Here is an 8,450-nt window from a genome sequence, read left to right as displayed (position 1 = left end):
TTTCCATTTCCGGAGAAACAGAATCCGTAATTTTTGTTTTTGAAATTCAAATATTAACACGTGCTACCGGAAACTTCAAAATTCCATTTAATTATCATGGGGAAATTTTGAAATTTCACCAAATTAAACTCATATTTCAGGGTTTGATCGATACGTGCCAAGTTTTTGAGGGATTCAAGAGATGTGCCTATAAAATAAAACCAAAATAAAAACTTTTATGTTTAATCCTCCCTTGCCTAACCCTACTCTACCTTACCCTCCTCAATCCATAAAACACTTGGCACGTTTCGATCAAACCCTAAAGTATGAGCACAATTTTTCGAAAATTCAAAATTTCCACATGTTAATAAACTGGGATTTTGAAGTCAATATTTGAATTTAAAAAAAAAATTACGGATTTTGTTTCTCCGGAAATAGAAACATGGAGGGGGTGACTGGCTATGCAGAGGGAATGTCTAGTGTCTTATCTAATCCCGAAGAAAAAATTCTCTGAAAATTCCAGTTTTTTGTCCAGCTGTCTCAAGCTTTTTTCAGGTATAATTTTTCACAATAAGGAGCCATTCAAGAATTTAAACAAATTTCTATTTCATCTTTTTATACTTAAAATTCCGAGCATATTTAGGTGAAGTTAATGTAGTTACCATTTTAAATTTAATTTGATCGCTTCAAATTCATAACTTTTCAAGAAAAAATAGTACATTTTCTACCAAAAAGATTAGTTTTCAACAAAAAAACCTGATTTCTTAACCAAATAGTTGAATTTTCAACTAAAGAAGATCAACTTTCAACAAAATAGTTGAATTTTGAACTAAAAAATATCAATTTTCAGCCAAAAAAGGAATAGTTAAATTTAATGTTAGAAAACATCAACGAAAATTATGAATTTTCAACTGGGATTGACGATTTCAGACCAAAAACATGCATTTTGTATCGAAACGTTTAGCTTTTAATCAAGTACTTTTATTTTTAACTAAAAAGATCAATTTTAAAACGAAAAAGATTTATTTTTAACCAAATAGTTCAATGTTGTACTGAAAAACATAAATTTTCAGTTAAAAAAAATTAATTTTTCACAAAAAAGAACTTTCAACAAGAGTAATCAATTTTCAACTGAAATGATCAATCTAAACAGGAATTGATGAATTTTAGACCAAAATACTGCATTTTTAACAAATGAGTTTAACTTTCAATAAACAAACAAATTAATTTTTAACTAAGTAGTTCAATTTAAAACTTAAAAAGAACAATTTTCAACCAACAGTTCAAGTTTGAACTAAAAAAGATAAGTTTTCAACCGAAAATAGAATATTTCAATTTTCAGTAAAAAAAATTAATTTTACACTAAAAAAACTGTCGAGCAAATTGATAAATTTTCAACTAAATTGATGAATTTTTAACGAAATAAGTGAACTTTTATCTAAAAAAGACAAATTTTCAATTAAATAGATGAATTTTGAACTAAAAAAGATCGATTTTCATCCGAACTGATGAATTTTCAAAAAAAATAATGAAACTTAAACTGGAGAAGTTGAATCTTAAAAAACAAATTAAATTTCAACAAAATAGTTAAAATTTTGACTGGTGTAATTATATTTTTAGGAAAATAATTAATGTTCGGCCGAAGAAAAAACTAATTTTTAACATAATAGCTCATTTTTCAAACAGAATGACGAATCTTCCACCAACAAAATTAATTATAAACAAAGAGTTCAACTTTCCACCAATTTATTTAATTTTAATTTAAAAAAATTTGAATTCTGAAAGAAAAATATAGTGGTTGACATTGAATTCAAAAAAAAGTTGTGAATTTTTAATCAAAAACAGTTGAATTCGACCAACACGAAAGAATTTTCAACCAACAGAAACGAATTTTCTACCAACAGAAACGAATTTTCTTTAAAAATCTTTAAATACTTTTTCTCAAAAATTTAATTTGTAATCCAAAGATTTCAATTTCAAAAAAATTTTTTTCTTTTTGAAATGCACTTCCTTAAATTTAAAATTAAAAAAATATTAATATTAAAAATTCGAAATTTTACATAAACTTGTTGGCCGCGGATAGGTTTACTGAAATTCCCTGAAACTAACTTTTGGCCTATAAACCTAAAAATCCAATGAGCAGAAAAATTGTATTTGAAAAAATATAAATAGATATAATTGTACTTTGGAATATTTAAGTAATTATAGAAAAAAATATTTTGGATTTAAGACTTTTTAAATTAATTTAATTTAAAAAAACGGCTTAAGATCCTATTGAAAGGCAGAAGGGGTCGGGTTGCGATGAACCATACGTACATTCTTTTTTTCTAAACTTTTAGTAAGAAGACAAAAATAATAGGTTACTTTAAAAATGAAATTCTCGTGGTTGCAAGCTAATTATGTGTCTAGACTAATCGTTGGTCATTATGAAGGTTAAAATTGGCTTTTGGATAGCCGACAACAAAAGTTCAATCTGACATTTATAAAGTTCATGGATAAGCAAAATAATATGATGTTAAACTTATGATCAAGTTTATCAAAATAAAATAATTTCAGACCGATATGAGATAATAAAATTCCCAGAAAGTTACAAGTATTTGAACTTTGATATATTTTAAATGTTTCAATTTTGTTTTTAGTTTCAGGTGATTTTTAACATTCTCTTTCGAAATTGATCGGAAAATTAAAATGCAGGTTTGAAATTAACAAAGTGGCGACGATTTGTTTTACAATATAAAAAGTCGATTTTACCAAAAACACACACTTATATTTTTCTTTTAATTTGGTCTTCTTTAAGAAATATGGACTGTGTGTTTTATGTGTGCTAAACAATTATTTTAGCGAAGAGAATTTTCTTCATAATAATTTCTAATGTTTCTCAGAAAAAACTAAATTGACCAAAAACCCCAAGACAATAGTTTGAAAATCTAGAAAATTTCTGCAAAAGATACCTTTTTCTTCTGTGATGTCAAGTGTCGCTTGCGAAACAAATTAAAAAATTATATTTTTAAGAAAAAAAATTATCTCGAACACAATCATAGTTTAACCCTCCCAAAATATAAAAAGGTAAGATTAAAAAACTTCTTCCCACCATGTTTTTAAAATGCAAAGAAAAAAAAATAAAGCAGATTTTTTGCAAAACCCTCACTCTTTTATTTCTTTGAAATATTTTAAAATAATTTATGCTTTTATGTAGACACTGATTTAAATGAAAAACATTGGAAAGAAATAAGTTTCAATTGGAACAATTTATAATTTAACAATTTAAGTTTTATAGAAGAAAATATATATGTACAATATTAAAAAGATGTAGTTGAAAAGTGTTTTGTTTTTAAATGGCTGAAAATTATATATCTGCAATTAATAAAAATTTAAATAAAAAAGATTCGTATAGAAAAAGAAAATTGAAATTTTTCCAAATTTGCAATTATTTCAAGTCCAATTAACAAAAAAAGAGAACTTTAAAAATAAATCTAAACTATGAACTTTTCTAATTCGAAACGAATGCAAGTTGAGCAGTTCAACATTTTATAAATAAATATTTTCAAAAAACGGAATTCTTCAACCTTCAATTTTAAGATAATTAGGATACAGAATGTAAATTTTGAAGCTAATTTATTTTTTAATAAATTAAAGTATCTAGAAATTCATGGGGTTTAAGAATACTTCAGAATTACATCGATTTTAAAGAATATTGAATAATTTAATTAATACCTTAATGTAAAGATATTTTATGTTTGATTTCATAATCTTAATAATTATTGGAAATTGCAACTTTTATTCAAATAAATAATAAATTATACAATAATTTTTTCAAATTCTTTATATTAACGCTGGCGTTTCACAGTAAAAGTCGGTGTATTTAAACAAAAAATTATCATAATTTAGAAAGGAATTAAAATTGTTTAACAAATTTGAGTTATGTTACTATTTTTGTCGGAAATTAGAATTTGTAATAAGAAAAGGCAAAATTCAAAGAAGATTCGCCACTTTTTAACAATTATAGGTGAAGCTGGCGGTCCTAACCGGAAAGGATTTTAAACAGAAATCGATTCTTTTATTAAATGTGAAAGAGGATTAATAATTTGAAAATTTTTTTGTTATGATATATTACTATTTTTTGTAAAAACTCGATATTCTCAATAAAAAAAATTTAAGATTTTTCAGACTATCATTCAGTTATTCAAGTCGCCATTTTTTTAATTTTGGTTTTTATTAGCATTTTATGCTGGAAATTTGCAATTTGAATGGAAATACATTGAAAATGACAATTTTGGTTTAAAAATGCAACTGTTTTGTAGAAAAAAGGTCGTTTTGTCTAGAAAATTCAACTGCTTGATTAAAAATTGATTATTCTGTTACAAATTTTATATTTTCGAATTAGAAATTCAAGTGTTTTGTAGAAGACTCCTCTTTTTCTTAGGAGGTGAATCTTTTTAGTAAATATTGAATCGGTTTTTTCTATTAAAAATGCAACTGTTTGGTTGAAAATTAAGTTTTTCTTTTAAAGATTTAATGAATTGTTTAAAACTTGATATGCTTTGGTAAGAAATCATTTTTTGATTGAAGATTCATCAATTTAGTTGAGAATTCATCTCTAGGTTAAAAACTGAACAATTTTGATAAAAATTCGTCTTTTTTGGTAGATAATTAATCTTCTTCGGTTAAAATTCTACTATTTTGTTGAAGATTCGTCTTTTTTTGGTTAAATTCAACTGTTTTTGGTTAAAAATGTTTAAAAATTTTTAATACCAACTATTACATGAAAGTTCAACTACTTTGCTAAAAAATCATTTTTTAGCGATCATCATTTTAGTTAAAAATTATCTCTTTGGTTGAAAATTGAAGTATTTTCTTTAAATCGGTCTTTTTTCTTAGAAAATTAAACTTTTTGGTTGAAAATTCATTCATTTGGTTTAAAATTGAACTATTTTGTTTAAAATTGTTTTTTTTTTTGTAGAAAATTAATCTTTTTAATTAGAAATTCATCTATTTAGTTGAAAAATTAACTATTTGGTAAAAATGCATCTATTTGGTTGAAAAATTAAATATTTGGTGAAAAATTCATCTATTTTGTGGAAAATGAAATATTTTTACTTGAAATATTAGAAATTTGAAGCGTTGGAAATAGAATTACACATACTAGTATTTATTGGCGTTTTATACCGGAAATAGATACTTTGTACCAAAAATAATTGTATTTAAAGATTAAATGTCTTGAACAATTTTAGGTTAACATTTTTTATACCGAAAATCGATTATTTGAAACAAATTTTAAGTTAAAATGGATGATTCACAATCTTAAATATTTTTTTGTCATGTAACTTTTATCGTCTAAAATTGATATTATTACTAAAAAAATCATCAGAAGTTAATACATCGTTTTTCATCAATTTCAAAATATTGCTTTTGCTTTTTATTCCTTTTATTTGAAATAATAGTAGCTATGAAATTGAAAAAAAAATTCCTAATATTAATTTAAAAATTAAGTGAAACAAAATAATAATAATCACGGTATTAAAATCCTTTTTAAATAACCTAAACTATTTTTTTAACTAAATGTCATAAACCGAAAAATGCAATTTCCCAAAATACTTTCTAGAAAAAAAATCACCATAAAGCTTCAAAACCCTTCCTCTCTTGAAAGGTTTACTTTACATCTCACCTAAAAAAAATGGCAAAATCGTAAAAATTCTTTTCACAAGTCAAGTGCACTCCAACTATAAATAATGGCCAAGAGCAATCTATCGTAAATCTCCGTGTTTTATCTGCTATATTAAAGTAAAAGCAGGAAAAATGGAATCACTCTTGCTCGAAAATCCTGGAATCTTTGTAATTCCACACTTTCAGAGTGTAGAGAGGTATCCCTAACACAGGTTGTGGAAATCGATGAGCAATTTATATGGAAATTTCGCGGTCTCATTGAAATTTTCACGCGATCTCGACCGCTCGGACCTGCGATAATTGCCAGTGTCATTTGTGTAGCGCCAAACTCGCGTTTCTGCCTTTCCAATGAGGACATTGAGAACCAGAGTAAAAGTTTCGCCTGATTAAAATTCCACCTGGCAATCACCACCCAACAAAGTTGAGATTCGCTTCGCTGGCTTTTCTGTATGAACTCATGTTACAGAATCTATTATAGATTTAGACGTTTCCTCGTTGAAAAATTAAACAAGCGATTTCCGTTTCTGCCGCATCGTGGGAATTGCTCCTATTACTTCAAAGCTATTTTCATCGCTTCTTATTATTATTTTATAAGTAGAAAATTAAGATAGAAAGCTCTCAGAATCTATTATATGGGAGGAGGGGGGTATTTTGACTCGATCACGTAACATTTTTAATTTATAAATTTTCTGCACCATCCACTTTGTATATCAAAATTTCTAAATAAATAATTGACATTTATCATGAAATTTATCTCTAAAGTTTCTAAACATTATTGATAGAAGAGAAAATTTAAATTGTAAATCATTGTTTACTAATCTTTTAAAAGATAAATAAGAATAATAAAAGATAAAATAGAAATATTTAATAATATTTTAAAAGAATAATTTAACGTTCTGAAGATCTCATAATGTGTGGAAAAAGAATATGCAAAACTTTGAGACAATTTTGTAAGGTTTCCCGATAATGAAAATCATTTTCAGAAATTTTAAGTCAGAAATGTTAAAGACTGACAGATTATATTTTTTTATCAACTAAACACTTCTTAAATTAAAGGTTGAATTATTTTAATTTAAAATAGTTTAAAAATCATTAAAAAGCTTTAGCATTTTATTTCAAAACCTTAAAACATCTACATGTTGTTTTAAATGTATTCAAATTTTTTATTATTTTTGAAATTTTTTCAGAACCTTCGACTTTTTTTTTAAATGATTCAAATTCTTCCTGAAATTTTGTTTGCAACTTGGAAAATAAAAAATATTTCCTTAAAATCTGCCAGATTCATTTTTTTTTTAATTTGGAAATCTTTTTAAATATTCTCTTTAAATTAATTTTTCAAACTAAAAAGTCATTTCCAATTTTCCAAGGAATCTTAAAAAAATATTTTTTATTTTTTAAAGCTTTTTATAATTCTTTAAAAGCTTCTAAATTTTTTGTTTAAAATCGGCAAAAATCTATATTTTGTTTACAAAATAGGCCGTGAGTTATTTGCACCGAAGTTTCGGTACGAATAGCCGGCTTTGGTCGGTATACGTAATTTTTTTTTTTAATTATTTGAAAACATTTCAAATTTTTAATTAATTTTGAACCTTTTCAGACTATCTAAATATCTATTCAACTAACTCAATTTTTTTCTGTGAATTACAGCTGTGCAATATTTATTATACATCAAAATTTAACCATTTTACTTGTAAATTAAATTTCTTTAAATATAAAAATTAAAATTGTAACGTTAAAAGTTTAATTTTTATTTAGTTATCAGTATTTGATTTAAAATTATTGATTTTACATAAACAATCAAATATTTCTAAATATTAAGCAATTGTTATTTTTCTTAATTAAAAAATTTCAAAATTTATATTTTCAAATTTTAGAATAAAACAATAATTTTAAGTTAATAAAATCCTTTGATAATGAATATATTATTTTGAAGTTATTTTAAAATTGAAAATAGTTTATAAAGTTTAAATCGGCGGGTTACATTTCTTTAACTATTATGACTTGCACATTGTAACAGTTCAATTTTTAAAGCTAAAATCTGTAAATTCTTAAATTTTTAACTGATTCCGAATCTTCTGGTAAAATCAATTATCATTCAATTGTTAATCCTTAATGTACAGTTCAATTTTAAAAATCACTATAATTTATATTCACATTTGATCAACTAAAAAGGTTTTTTATTGAAAATATTCGATTTCAAAGGCTGCTAATATTAAATTTGTTAAGTCTTGAAAACTGAATTTTAAAATCCTTTAAATGAAAAAAATCGCTTAAAAATTAAAATCCAAAATGTAAAATTTGTAAGGGAAAGATTTTCGAATCAAATATTCTAAACTGAATTAAATCATAACTGAAAAAGATCAAGAAATAAATTTACGGTCATTTCCCGACTTCCCTGCAAACAGTTAAATTTTCAGTAAAAATTTTTTTTTTAACAAAACAGTTCAGTTTTGAAAAAAAATCATATTTTTCAACTAAAGCAATGAATTTTCAACCACAATTTTCAACGAAATACATACATTTTCAACCAAATAAAATAATAATAAATATAAAGTGGTTTCATTTTCTACTAAGTAGTTAAATTTTCAACCAAAAAATATTTATTCTCTACGAAAAATGTAATTTTTGATATTTAAACCAAAAAGATTGCAATTTTAGTTGATTAAAATTTCAACACTATTTTTCTCGCCTGTTTTTAATATTTAAAAGCTTTACAAATTAAGATGGAAAGCTCTAATTACTTCAATGAAAAAAATAAGTTAACTTTGTACTGTTTCGACAGTTATTCGTGTGACCTTTTATAATTA

The 8,450-nt window shown here is 24.4% G+C and overlaps 1 protein-coding gene across 1 annotated transcript in view; it reads right to left on the bottom strand.

The window, feature by feature from the left end:
• LOC117175193 (transmembrane protein 132E) overlaps positions 1-8,450 on the bottom strand; it is a 182,679-nt gene that overhangs the window by 54,563 nt on the left and 119,666 nt on the right. The window lies entirely within an intron of this gene.

Source organism: Belonocnema kinseyi, chromosome 6, assembly GCF_010883055.1.
Source record: "Belonocnema kinseyi isolate 2016_QV_RU_SX_M_011 chromosome 6, B_treatae_v1, whole genome shotgun sequence".
NCBI classification, from domain to species: Eukaryota; Metazoa; Arthropoda; class Insecta; order Hymenoptera; family Cynipidae; genus Belonocnema; species Belonocnema kinseyi.
This window is presented reverse-complemented; position numbering and strand designations above follow the sequence as displayed.